Source organism: Triturus cristatus, chromosome 10 (assembly GCF_964204655.1).
Source record: "Triturus cristatus chromosome 10, aTriCri1.1, whole genome shotgun sequence".
NCBI lineage: Eukaryota > Metazoa > Chordata > Amphibia > Caudata > Salamandridae > Triturus > Triturus cristatus.
The window spans coordinates 913,366,610-913,381,397 of NC_140593.1; the positions used below are offsets into that span (position 1 = coordinate 913,366,610).

The 14,788-nt window shown below is 46.3% G+C and overlaps 1 protein-coding gene across 1 annotated transcript in view; it reads left to right on the top strand.

Annotated features, from left to right (window-relative positions):
• LOC146796250 (uncharacterized) overlaps window positions 1-14,788 on the top strand; it is a 578,389-nt gene that overhangs the window by 16,126 nt on the left and 547,475 nt on the right. The window contains exon 2 of the mRNA XM_085631282.1: window positions 2,337-2,456. The gene's annotated coding sequence lies outside the window, so the exon portion shown is untranslated. The remainder of the gene's footprint in view (window positions 1-2,336; window positions 2,457-14,788) is intronic.

Below are 14,788 nucleotides of genomic sequence, written 5' to 3' on the forward strand. Positions count from 1 at the left end.
GATATTGTCTGTGTCTTTCTTTCCAAGAACTGTGAAGCCATTCAGATATAGACATCAACAAAACTCCCAGTGGGACATCAGTCTGGGATAGGTTATGTTAGAATATTTGTAAAGCGCATGGCTGCCCCAGCAACGGGGCAATCCAGCACTAGTCTCAAAATGAGCGTCAGCTGAAGATAAGCAGAGGATTGAGCTGAGAATAGGCAGGTTTTCACAGCCCTTCTAAAAACCAGTGATTCTGGATGCTCCTGATGGACACTAGAAGAACATTCCAGAGAGCAGGAGCTTTGGCGCGATAGGAGCTCCCTCCTGCTCTTGCTCGTCTGACACGACAAATACATGCAAACAAATAGAGATTTGCTGAGCGCAGAGCCCTCTGAGGAACATAAGGGTGGAGCAGAATGGAAAAAATGGAAGGGGCCTGGAAGGTGAGAATTCTATGTGCAATACATAGGGAATTAAAGTGAATTCTCTTATCCACAGGGAGCCAAAGCAGCCTGTGGATAAAGCTGGACATTGAGCAAGACTTAAGAAGTGCAAATAGTAGCTGTGCCACAGCATTTTGGGCCAGCTGATATCTTTAAGACATTGTCTTGTTTGAGCCCTAAATACATAGTGTTGCAGTAGTCCAGCCTAGAATGTATGGTGGACTGGATAATAACCTTGCATGTGTGAGGATCAAAAAATCCAGGGATGGGTTTTGACCCTCGTAGAAGCTCAAAACAAGCACCTATCATCGATTTTGCCTGAGATTCAAAGTTCAAGGTGCTGTTGACCCAGACACATAGATAATTTACTACCGCCTTAGACTGGGCGTGGCCATAAAGAGGAAGGCCACCAACGGTCGCCCCATTGTTGGATAACTCTCCCCAGGAGAAGAATTTCAGATTTGCTAGAATGTGGCTGTAAACAATTGGCCACCATCCACTCAGCAACAGCCACCATGTCACCTTGGAATTTAGGCAGGTTCTGAGCTGAGTCATTGGAGAAGGAAATCACTAGCTGAGTATCATCGGCATAGGATACCAGCTTAAGCCCCCGGGCTTTTGTAACCACCTTGTTTAAGGTCATATATAATCCATTGCCAAAATAGTTTAGTCTGAATTGACGTCCTCTCACCTTATATGTCCATAAGGAAACTTCTGTGATGCACATAATCTATGTCAGACATTCCTCAATGCATGTCAGAAATTCCATTATCCAATATGATTTAGTATAGATGGACTGTCACTTGACCACTTAGTTAGGAGAGAAATTTCACCCAGGTCGCAGATTGCAGATGAGCACAACACCAGATTTTATCCTGACTGAAGGTACCTCAAGCAAGACTTCCCAGAACTCTGCAAAGCGAACCATTCTGCTTTCACCAACTGGTTCCAGGATTGTGCTCTCTCCTAGTCACAATCTCTTAGCACTCTACCTTGTCCTCAAAATAGCTGACAAGCTATTCCAAACAGACCAACAAATCCTGTTGTCTACATGGGCCCACCACCTCCAAAACTGAGGCTTATTATTTATTCATCTGCTAGAACTTGCTTAACACTTAGAGATAGCACAATGAGGGTCTAATGACTATAACTTGTAATGTTATGATTTTTCCCTGTTTTCATGCCTATTGAAAAGCTTAGCTGCTTTTTATTACCTTCTATGATACTACCAATGTTCCGTGCACTAGATCCGCGTATTTTAAAATAAATATGGTTAAATACATATTAAAAATTTCTAGTGACCTTGAGTGTGTAAGTCATCAGTGAAAGATTGTTTGGATTACCATTGCTACTTGTTAGTAACCCAAAAGCATTGACATCACCTTATCTATATATTGGGTGGGGTTCTGCTGGGCTAGAATAACCTGTCTTTCACATTCAGCGCTGGTGCATTGGACTAAGTTCACTTGTGTCCCCCGTGGGTGTCAAAACAAACCTTGTAGGGCTGAGACAGAGACTTAGTTTATTCAACAATAGAGGCATTATTGAATACATGCTTCATTTCAAAAGTCCCAGAGGAACTTTTAGAGAAATCTATTAAACTGGGTGAGTTCTTGGTATCCCAGATAACAAAATGCCAGGTCTGGGTGGATTTCACATCACTTTCTACAAGCCTTTTCTCTCCTATCGAGAAACACTGTATCATCATTATTTAACTATTTTATGTGTCATGCCCTTCATGTGCAAATCTGATCTTTCCCTTATACTTAACCTGGGGTAGCCACTGAAAGAATATCTCGTACAGGGCAACAATGTTACTCAGTGTTACTCAATACAGATGTAAACAGTTTAACTAAAATACAGTCTGATTGAACAATTTATTGGTGAATTTGGCTTTATCAATCATAGACAAACGAGTGACAGCATTGGAAGATTGCCTACCTGACTGAAAATGCCACTGAAAATGCCACAAGAAAGAAGATCTCTGTTTTGCTCTCATCATTAAGGGCTGAAAATGCATTTGACCAGGTGAGTTGGAAGTTTCTGGAGTCTATACTCTGTAGGATAAGAATAGGCAAGAAAATGAGAGGATGAATTATGACCAGTTACAAATTCCCGCACACCCCAACAGTAGTGAGGAGCAGATTGACTACCTTTCTATCTGCCTTCCAAGATTGAGGACATTTCAGCTTTGTTATATCTTGGTTGTAAGGGCACTAACATGCCATCAAACGGCTGAATGCATAACTTATGGAGATTTACAGTCATTGCTATTTAGCTTATATCTCGTCTCCTGTTGGCACCATACATTGTTGGGTAATGGGAGCAACGTATTGACTGTATGTCATAAATCCCCAAAAGCTAATAAAAAGTTCTATAAAAAAGAAGAAAGGGAAATGCAAATGAGGGCAAGGCTGGAGAAAGAGACTGGCTGGGCGTAAGGTGAGAAATTGGAAAGTGAAAAAATCAGCAAAAACAGAGGCAATAAGAAGAGAGTAAGAAGGGTAAACTGGTGAAGGGTGGTAAGTGGTCTCTTCTGTAAAAAAAGAAACGAAAAAAAATGAACACACATGCACACAGACAATTTCTCACAAAACACACACACATACTAGCTTTCTGACTTTGTGACAGAAGGCAAAATGATCGGATCCCACTGCTTAATGTGAAGAGGGGCCACCAGGTCTCCCAATTTTTCACAAATATTAATTTACTTTCAGCTGAATGGGGGACACCAGAAGGATTGGGGACCTCTGAAGGAATAGCCCCCCCTTCATCGTAGGGGCTTCTGTGGTCAGTGTTACAACCCTGCTCTCACTAAAAGCTTGAACTGAGTAATGCCGGAAAGGAAGAGGGCCCCTCCCTGCTTGGGTAGTAAATGACAGCCATTATTGAGGTGGAGTCCTTTACAACTTTGCACTGTTTGCCACTGGTACTGTTGCCCTTTTTATAGCTATGTACTTTGTGTATCTTTTCCTCTCTCCTGACTTGCTTTCTGTTCTCTTGTGTGACTCTCTCCTATCCAAAGTTCTCTTTTTTTCCTTTTCTGTTTCATATCACCTTCACCTGGCTCTGGTCACCTGTTCTCCTGCCTTCTCTCACTTTCTCTTTGGTCTTTCTCTTTCTCATGTCTCTCTGACTCTAATACCTATTTCCATCTCTGTCAGATATTCTCTTTATGATTGCTCGATCTCCAGCCTTTCTCTTTATACTGTATTGGAAAGTCGATTATTAGTAGTGGCAGATATGCATTTACCACTGGCAATAATACCACTGACATGATATAGGGCTCAGAATAGGTCATAGAAAATTATTCCTATGCTCAACCCTTGGTAGCTTGGCTGTGAGCAGGCAGGCTTAACTTCAAATAAAGTTATGTAATGCATTTAAAAACACCAATTCAGTAAATAATTAGGACACAACAAACAAACAAAATCCAACACCAATCTATAAAAGTAGGAAATATTTTCATCTATCTTTTAAATGATACCAAAATGAAAAAAATCCACTGTAGGGAACCAGAGATATGAATTTTTAGAGATTACTCAGGTACTTAGCCACCCCTACCCTGCCAATGAGCTCATCAACTCTACGTATAGGGTGAGCATCAGTCTTTGTGACTGCATTCAGTCCTCGATAGTCCACACAGAACCTTAACTCCTTGGGTCCCTCCTGGGGATTAGGTTTGGGCACAATCACCACTGGACTGGCCCATGGACTTTCAGATGGTTTAATTACTCCCAATCAATTCCAGCATTTTAGCTACCTCAGCTTTAATGCTGACTCTAAAATGGTCAGACAACCTGTACAGTTTATTTTTGACCGGTAGGCTGTCACCAGTGTCAATGTGGTGCACACACCTAGTAGTGATGTCTGGAGTCAAAGAAAACAGGCAAGCAAACTGCTCCAGCACCTGCTCACAGTCTCTGTGCTGCTGGTCTGTTAACTTGGGAGAGAGTACCACTCCCTCCACTGACCCATCTTGCACGTTAGTGGAGAGGAAATCAGGCACTAGCTCAGTTTCCTCCTCCATTCACTCATCAGTGACCATTAACATGATTATTTCTGCCCTGTCATGGTGGGGTTCCAATCTATTCACACGCAGGACCCTATGAGAGTTCCTGGTAGTGCCAAGGTCAACTAAATAGTCTTTTCAAATATTGGATAGGGCCCACTCCATTGTCATGGAGGGCCCTGGCAGCAACAGGCTCCAACACCCACACCAATTGTCTTGGAATATACTCAGGCAGTAGCCTTCTGACCATACCAGTGCTTCATGAGCTCCTGAACAGCAACTCAAAGGAACTGAATCCAACCCCTTTCTGTGGCACCTCCATGTAGGCAAACAGTAGGCATGGGAGGAGAATATTCCATCTCCTCCTGAGTTTCACTGACAACCCAGTTATCATGCCCTTCAGGGTTTTGTTGAACCTCTCAACTAGACCAATTTTGTTTCTGGGTGATAGGGGGTAGTGAAATTGCAGTTGGCACCACACTCATTCCACATAGCAGTCAGATAGCTGGACAGAAAGTGTGTGCCCCTATCTGACACCACCTCTTTCAGAAAACCCACTATGGTGAACACACCAAGCAGTGTTCTAGCCACCGCAGGAGCATTAATGGTTCTAAGAGGGATTGCTTCAATGTACCTAGTGGCATTGGTCACTACCACTAAGATATAACTATTCCCTAATGCAGCAGGGGGGCCCAGGGGACCAACAATGTCCATCTCTACCCTTTCAAAAGGAACCCCAACCACTGGCAGTGGTATTAGGGGAGCCTTTATCTTGCCACTGGCCTGAGCAGTGACACAGGAGCTGCAAAACTCCTTTACCTTTTCAGACATATGGGGCCAGTAGAAATAGTTCACCAACCGGTTCCATGGTTCCATGTCTTTGTCTGTCCCAAATGGCCTGCCAAGGGGATATCATTACCCAAAGTCAGAATTAACTATCTGTATTTCTCGGGAACCACCAACCTCCTGGTGGCCCGCTCCTTGAGGTTTCTGGCTTCCCAGTCGATTCTATGAAACCCATTGTCATCCCACTCTTCTTGCTTAGAGGCAAGCCGCCTCAAGCTCTCAAGGGTGGGACAGTCTCTCTGTCCCTTACTGAACTCCTCTCTGGAGAGTCTACCTGCTCCCGTCAGTTCTGCCACATCTGACAGCTCTGGCAGGGTTGGAGTCCCTCCCTCAGATGCCATATCCTCCCCATCCGGGCTAGATTCTTCATGCACCTCTGGAGTTTCCTGGGCTGGCTCACCAGACCCAGTACCCTTTCCTTGGATGCTTGGCCCTTGGGTCCAAGTGTCCAGCTCTTACCTTCTGGCTAGTCTTTGACCTAGTCACAGCACATACCCACTCAGGGAGCTCCAATATTTTCATATGGAGTCCTCTTTCTACCTCTTAAAGATCATTGCCCGGTAAGCACTGGACTTGGAGCACCTTAGATACAGCTACCTTCATAGGACCTGTCACACCTCCCCATTCCAAATCCACCACATCCATAGGATGGAGTTTGATAGTGCTGTCTGCATAAGTGACCTGGTGAAACTCACCAGGTAGCAATCTCCTTGGAGACACCAGCTCATCCAGGACCATAGTTGCACTTGCCCCTGTGTCTCTGATAGCCTCAACCTCAGTCCCATTCCCATTAGGCCTCTGCCTGTACTTGTCCATGTTTGGAGGTAAGGCAGCAAGGGTGGCAATATTCACCCCACCCAGGGACACTAAGGTGGCTTCCACCTCCTGCCTATCCAAGACACATCTTTCCACTTCCACACTTACACTGGTAAACCCAGGGGATGGCCCCTTAGGGGGGAGCTCCTTGGCATAGACAGCATCTCCCTGTTTGTGCCCTAGTTGATTACAGTCAAAGCACTTACCCACTTCTGACGGATCAAAGAACCTACCATTCGTTCCCTGATACCCCCTTCCTTTGAATTTGGGTTGCTCGCCCCCCCGATTAGGTTTTTGTGGGTCTTTGGAGGACTCCTTCTGTTTTTGACCTTCTTTCTCCAGGACTTTTCCCAGGGCTTTTTCCTGGGGAGGGACCTGTCCTCCTTTTTTCTTGTCACCCCCTGGTGCTGAATGGAAACCCAGGTTGTCACCCACTCATCAGCTACTTCCCCCAGCTCTCTGGGGTCTGTCAGCTTAGAGTCCACTAAATACTGGTGTAACTTATTTTCTGCACAATCAGTCATAATATGTTCTTTCAAAAATAAATTATACAAGCCCCTATTTGTGTCCACTTTATTACCCACAATCCAGCCTTCAAGTGCCTTCACTGAAATGACCACAAAGTCTACCCAAGACTTTGAACTGAATTTTTGGGTGCTACTAAACTTCACCCTGCACTGGTCTGGAGTCAGACCTAATCTCTTGACTAAGCATACCTCCATCTGCTGGTATGATTCTGCATCCTCCCCCCTCAGGGTCAGGAGCCTATCACTCCTAGCTACTGGAATCAACCCCCACTGGACTGTGCCCCATTACTCAGAGTGTACTCTTTTTCTTCTAAGGGCCCTCTCAAAGCCTGCTAGCCACTTATCAATGTCATCTCCCTCTATGTACCTGGGTACTACACCCTTGGAAAGTTTGTGATCAAATCCACCACCCCGGACACCTCAAAATCTTCATCGTTTTCACTGCCAACATTTCTTTTGTCCTCCTCCCTCTCTCATCTCTTCTTAGCTAATTCCAATTTCTCCTTTTCCAAGGCAATGGAAGCTAGTTGGGCCTTAAGCTGCCTTTCTGCCAGGGACAATGATGGTTTCTGAAAAGGGGAAGCCTGCCCTTCACCCACCATCTGGAACTACATGGCTAAAAACGGGAAAAATGGAAGAGGCAACATCCTCACCTCCTCCTGGATGAGGGTGGGGGAACACTCCCCATGTCCCCTGAATCTCCTCAGCTACCACAGTACAGGCCTTTTGGGACTTAAGCAACCCTGCCTTCCTTTTCTTGTTGAAAGTAGGCCTCAGCCTACACTGTACCCTAGGATTAGCCATCCTGAACTGGGACAATTTAGCCAGGACCAGCTCCATGGTTCCCTGGTAGTTTTGGGTCACAACAACTAGGCACACAGACTTGGAACAATTTAGAAAAATCAAAACAATGGATTAAAAACAGTTCTAGTCCAAATTCCAAACATCAAACTCCAATGTTTTGTTCTAAGGCAATTTAGAGGATTTTAAAAATCATAATTCACTTTACTGAAAGGTGTACTTTTTAAACTCAAGTTCTCATCCCACCCATGCCACTAAATGTTGGAAAGTGGATTATTAGTTGAGGCAGATATGCATTTACCACTGACAATAATGCCACTGACATGATATAGGGCTCAGCATAGGTCTTAGAAAACAATTCCCATGCTCAATTCTTGGTAGCTTGGCTGCAAGCAGGCAGGCTTAACTTCAAAGACAGGTATGTAAAGCATTTAAAAACATCAATTCAGTAAATAATTAAGACACAATACACATTAACAATCCTACACCAATTTATAACAATAGGAAATATGTTTATCTTTTAAATTACACCAAAACAAAAAAATGAACTGTAGGGAATTTTTAAAGATGAGTCACTTTCTAGTGCTTAGAAACCAACAGTGCCACTTTTGGTCATTTACAGCCTCATGCATCAAGCCAAAATCCAGTCGGTAAAATACCGAATCGCAAAAATCACCCGTTACCGATTAAAAAATACCCACTTCAAATGCATGAACCCAAAACGTGAGCAAATAACGAATCGCAAAAAATAAATCCGCCAAAATACCGAATCGCTAATAACCAAAATGCAAAATTACCGAATCGCTAAATACCGAATTAGCAGTTACCGAAATCACTATTAGCTCCCGGAAAGTGCCAATAGCAAATAACGAATCACACCCCAAAGCAACAACAGTCGCTAATAACGAAAATGCCAAAAATCGCTATTTTGCAAGAGCAAAATAAGGGGAATCAAAACCTGGAGGTAAAGTTAAAAAAAAAAAACGCAAATGCTAAAAAAAAAAATTCAACATGTGCAAATGATTGAGGCAATCACAAAACCCTTAAATGTGGCCCAGGAGACCCTGTTGGCTCCCACAAAATGGCTGCCCTCTACGTGCTTGCAAGGAGGATGCGTATCAATGCAGAAGGACAGCGCAGGAGAAGGGTCCAGGAGCGAGTTTTCAGACTGCGCATAACCTTGCTCGGGCAGAATGAGGACGAGGTGTACGAGAAGTATCGCCTCAATCGTGCAATGATCATGCGCCTGATTGCAGACCTGGAACCATTACTGCAGCACCAGACACACCGGACCAATGCAATCCCTGCGCACGTTCAGGTCCTATGCAGCCTGCACCTACTGGCCTCAGGGAGTTTCCAGGGGGTAATTGCGGTGGCCGGAGGCGTATCGCAAAGCGCACTGTCACGCTTCTTCAAGAAATTCCTAGATGCCATGCTGACAATGCTACACACCCACATCAGCTTCCCCACAACCCCACAGCAGTTGGACCGCACCAAACAGGCATTCTACCAGGTGGCACAATTCCCACATGTGATTGGATGCATCGACTGCACGCATATCCCCATATGTCCACCCGCAGCAAATGAGTACATATTCCGGAACCGCAAGTCATACCACTCAATCAACGTGCAGGTTGTGTGCGATGCCAATAACATCATAACGGACCTAGTGGCACAATTCCCAGGGAGCACACACGACTCCTACATCTTCCGCCACAGTGGAATGCACAGGCGACTAATCAACGGAGAATTTGGAGAGGGACTCCTGCTAGGTACGTAAAAATACGCTTCCCCACACAAACACCACACATGTATGTACATCACCAATGCTAAGTCTATGCTTCTATCTTCTAGGTGACAGTGCTTACGCCCTGCGTGAATACATACTCACCCCATACATCAATCCAGCAACCCCGCAGGAACATCGCTACAACGCTGCACACATCAGCACTAGGAATGTCATAGAGAGGACATTTGGGATTCTGAAGAGTCGCTTCAGAATCCTACACAAGACTGGCGGCGCCTTGCTATACAAAACTGAAACATGCTGCCGGATAATTGCTGTATGTGCAATGCTGCACAACATTGCGACCAGAAGGGGGATACCCATAGAGGTGGACAGGGATGACGACCACCGGGATGACCAACCACCCGCCCAACAATGACAGGCACACGTCCCTAACACAGCAGAGGGCCATAGGAGGCGGACATACATCATGCAAAATCATTTTTGAAACATGTGAGAATGAAACATTACAAGTTAGTTTGGGGTGCAACTGTTGAATGCACAGTAACACTGAGGTTTGTGCAACAAAACTAGCTATGTAAATCATGCTCCAATTGCATAAAGTAAAATAAAAGGTGCCTTAAAGTCACGCCTGTGCATACTCAGTAAGTGGATGTCCATGGTTGCCCCACCATGGTCCTGTATGCATGTCCAACTGTCTAGTGGCGCTTCCCACGTACCCCAAGCCTCCGCTCAGGTGTCTCCAAAGCCTCACCACGGCCTGTCCCCGTGGATGCCCGCGAACTGCGGCGCCTGGTGCTCCCTCTGCCACAGACACACTGCTCACACTCGAGGCAGCCTCACTAGCGTCATCCCCCCCCAAAGCTGCAGCACTGCATGTGCTGCTCTGGAAGTGTTCCACAGCAGTGGTCAACTGCCCCAGTGCCTTTGCCACATCCCCGCAGAAGTGCCCAAGGTCGACCTGCAAGGACACAGTGCGGCATGCCAACACTGCGGTACTGTTGCTGTGGCGCGTGATAGCCTTAGTAGCGGCAGCGGAACGCAACAATTGCTGTCGGTGCCTCCTCTTCTGGCACTCATGGCCCTCCCTCATGGCACTGGTGAGCTCTTGTACATCTTCCCTGAGGTGAGCATTGCCCTCTGCCACCACAGTGCTCATGTCCCTGACCGCCGTGCCCATGGCCGTTACTGCGGCAGTCATGGCTCGCATTTCACGAACAAGGTGCACGATGTTGGTGCTGATAGTTGCCATGTGGCGGCTCTGCACGCACTGGACAGACAGCATCCTCTCCTCAATGCCAGGAGTGTGTTGGAGATCAAGGTTGCCTGAGGAGACCGAACGTTGGCGAGACCTGCGCCGCTGTGTTAGCCTGGCGCGGACAGGTGGTGCATCAGGTGGTGTGATGGCGCGCTGACCGTGTCCTGTTTGTGTGGTGGGTGTTTCCATCACCGCCAAGGGCGCAACCTGGGACCTGCGCAGCGGCGCTTTGGTGGCTGTCGTGGCAGCAGCTGGTGTGGCTGGTGCTGGTGGTGCTGGTGTTGCTGGTGCTGTTGTTGCTGGTGCTGGTGTTGCTGGTGCTGGTGGTGCTGGTGGGGTGGCAGGTGTAGGTGATGTGAGGGCATCCTGCGCTGTCTCAAGGTCTGATTCAACCGGTGTTTCGGAGATTATCAGCCGGCCGCTGTCATCTGAATCCCCAGGTGATGCATCTGTGTGTGAAACAGTGCATGGTTAGTGGGATAGTTAGACCTACGTAGTGTTGCACACATACATGTCCGTCTGTGATCCACTAAACATACTGTCTATACCCAGCTTCTACTGATCTGGTGAATGGTTATTGCATTTACCCCTGTACATGCACACTTGCCTGAGTAGACTACAACTCCCATGATGCACTAGTGTTAGGAGTAAAGTTGTGTGTTGCAAAGCTGCATGCACACTCAGATCCTGCTGGGGGCCTGGAATGGGATTTACGCTATGCTGGGTATGGCAACAGGCATGCATCTTACCTTGGGCACTTGTGGCTGCGCCGGACGTGTCCATCTGGGTCACTCCCACGACGGCTTCCCGCTCAATTGTACCTTCCACCAGCTCCTCCAGGGCAGTGTTTGCCTGGACCATGGAAGGGCCGCCTCCCGTTCTGCTAGCGTCCCGGAGCCTCTCTGCTATCCTTTCCTTCGCGCGCTTCCGCAGGTCGTACCACCTTTTTTTTAGGTCGTCGATGCTGCGGGGCGTCACACCAACTGCATTCACCCTCTCGCGGATGCGCAGCCATATGCGGCGCTTCTCCGCCTCAGGCACCTTGAGGGACAGCTTGCCGAAGAGGCGATCGTGCTTGCTCGAGACTCCCTCAATTAGGTGCTCCAGCTCCCTGTCGGAGAACTTGCGCTTGCGCTTGCGCGCAGCCTCAGCGCTGGATGGGGCTTCCTTCTCCATGGATGGTGTATATTAGCAGATGGAACAGTCTGTGTGGCTTCAGTCTGCACAGGCAGTCTGCAGTCAGTGCTCCTGTTTGCTCCTCTGTCGATGCAATGAGGGTGGGACTGCTGTATTTCCTGGTTGGTGATGTCATCTGCACGTTCCCGGTGCGACGCTGTCATTTGCGATTTCGCTAATACCGAATTCGCTATTTGCTAATTCGGAATTACCGAACTCGCTAATAGCTATTCGGAGTTTGCATGCCCCGCTATTGTATAATCGGTAAAATTAGCGATTTTTAAGGAATCGCTAATAATTACTGAATCTGTTGATGCATACCCAAAAGCGATTCCTTAATAATGATTCCTTATTTCTCGCTATTAAGGAATCGCTTTTGGTTTGCTTGATGCATGTGCACCTTAGTTGCCTCTGACAGGGACACATACATATTAAGCATTTGTTCTGGAGGATCTCTCACCAGTCTTGTGCACCCCTCCCCCCCAGCAGGCTGGATCCTGTTAGAGCTCCTTCCTGAAGTTCTTCTTGTGGGTCCCAAAGTGTCCAACACACAATCCAAGGATCTGGAATCTCCAAGAGGGTCCTTGAATGTGTAAGACTTCAATTACCACAATCCACTTGGACAAAACCCTTACAAATCCACTGATAGTACTAGAGGCTGGGGATTCCTTGTGGTGATGGTCCAGGTGAGCTGTGTTAACCTGTAACCTGCAGGGAGTATACTCTCTAGTCCTTTTGAAGCAAGTTTGATCCACAGGGCTGTAGTTTTAGATGGTGCAAAAGGATCAATCTTCAGAGTGCAGGTCTGGTGAATGCACATCAAACGCTTCAGCTTGGGCCCTTCTGGTTCTCTTAGGTTTCTAAAGCTGATCTGAGAGGCACCTCACCTCTCAGATACTTATTCAGTGTTCTCTGGAGTCATGCAGGAAGGCACTCCTGCCCATTAAGGTGTAGGAAACCACCCCAGAGCATGACCACTTCCTTCAAAGTGTGGCAAAATGCTAACCCAGAACCACTATTCACCCAAAATCCAATATGTCAGATTTTTCAGCAGAGAGAGAAGAGCTGGCTAAACACAACTCTAGGATGGCTAATCTCTATAGTCTCTCCCCCTTGATGAATCTGCTCATTCCTTTCTTATGCATAGCATCTGCCTTTGGTTCAAAGAGGAGAGTTGTAAATGAAAAGGATGTCTTTAGCTTGTCTTCCCTTTCTCTTGAAGAGCATTATTTACTATCCCTTCCCCTGCCTCTGGCATTCCTATGCACAGCAACCTCTCCTCCCCAAGAGGCTTCCTAACCCCAGGGGTCATTTATCACCTCTTCAAACCAGCCAGGCTCACCCACGTATCTGTGACCAATCAAGGCAGAACAATAGAGGGCTGAATTAGGTTTTACAGACAAGAAAGTCTTATAACTTCTTGTCTGTACATTTTATAATAAATTCAACAATACCATATTGTTGGATTTATTATTACCATTCTACTGAGTTCTTTCATCCTAATGTTATGGCTTTTCTTTCCCCAGTTATTAACTAATAACCTTTCCAATGTTAACCTATGGGCTGGGGTTCTGCAATATGAAAATGAACTGGACACTTTCTCCAATACCGTGGTCTATAAAACTATTTTTTATAAGGACCCTGCTTATACCTACAGGACCTTCCACCCCTGGAACACCTAGGATAGACTTTAGGGGTTCTGGATATATAACAATATGGCAGATCTTCCTTTCACAGTGCTCTTAGCAAAAAAGTCGATTTTGGGAAAACTTTACTAGAATGTGGGGAGAGAAATGTACGATTTCACTCCCCACATTGCATATAAAAATCTTTTTATAAGGATTTCTCCTTATAAGTACCTGACCCCCCACCCCTGGGACACCTAGGGGTACCGACCATGCCAAAACATTGTAGTTTATCCATTTATAAGTGACCTAAACATCAAAGTCGAGTTTGGGCACAATTTCATTTTGAAAGCAGTCATGCAACACAGAGCTGATTTTAAACTGACCTCAGGCTTCAGCAGAGCACACATGACAGTGCAGATAAGGCTGCTGGCCTCTAAACTGTCCTATTCTATACTAGGGACTTAAAGGTAGTTTCAATCCCCCTGCCCTATATGTACTACTGCCTTATAAGGAAGGCCATACCAAATATAGGGGTACCCTAACCCATAGTCTACCCTAGTATATGCAGTTGTTTTCACTTTATTCTGCGTGTCTTCAGTATAGCACTGGCCCTGGGCCTGGTTAGACAGAGCCCAGGGTCAGTCAGAGTCAGTTACCACCAGTACCAGTCAGCAAAAAGTTGGTGGGTGCCCAGGGCACAGGACGACTTTGCAACATACTGTCTGTAGTGTCTTTGATTTTATGCTCGCTAGGACCCTTGCGGTTCTGGACGGACTCTTAACAGGAATTGATTACTCTGCTGGGAGTTGTAAAGGTGTGGGTATGAAAGTTATGACACAATACATATAGGGTATGATCGTATGTTGACGAATAAAGATGTCTGTTTCAGAGCTCTATGTGTGGCATGTTCATTTGCATGCTCCCGGGCTTGGGATGTTGCTACAACTGGCGAGGAGTAGGGGACATATGACTGGAAGAAACAAGACTGTCCTCCCTGAGAGTTTGCAAAAGCACAGTAAACTGCTCATGTGTGTCATGTGCACACCAAATTGATGCAAAGCAGACTGTGATTGGTGTATGTGGAGGCAAAGCCCAACTCCAGTCCATACACAGCCATCAAAGAAGTTGAAGGCCCTGTAGAGGAGCATATTTAAAAAGCCCGCCAGAACCCGCTGGTGAGGCTGAAAGAAGAGAGACTGTACAGAGCCATAACATAGAACCTTCATGCATACAAAGCAAACACTAAGGGCAGTGACCACGAGGTATGAAAACAGAAACATATTTACTGGCACAAGCGACCTCAGAATCGGCCGAGTCGACCAGGCTCAAGCAGCAAGGTGTTATGTGGAGAGCTTGCCCATTCTGCTTTGCGCAAAGAACGCTGTCTGAACAGCACATGATTTCAATGACGACAGAAGGAAGCACAAAGTACAAATCTGCTGTGTTTCTGACACCGCCGCCACCATTCAAAACAGCCAAGAGGCAGAACATTGGCTCTAGGTGGGCTTCATGGAACAAAACTTTTGATGACTTCATAGATGCACTATAA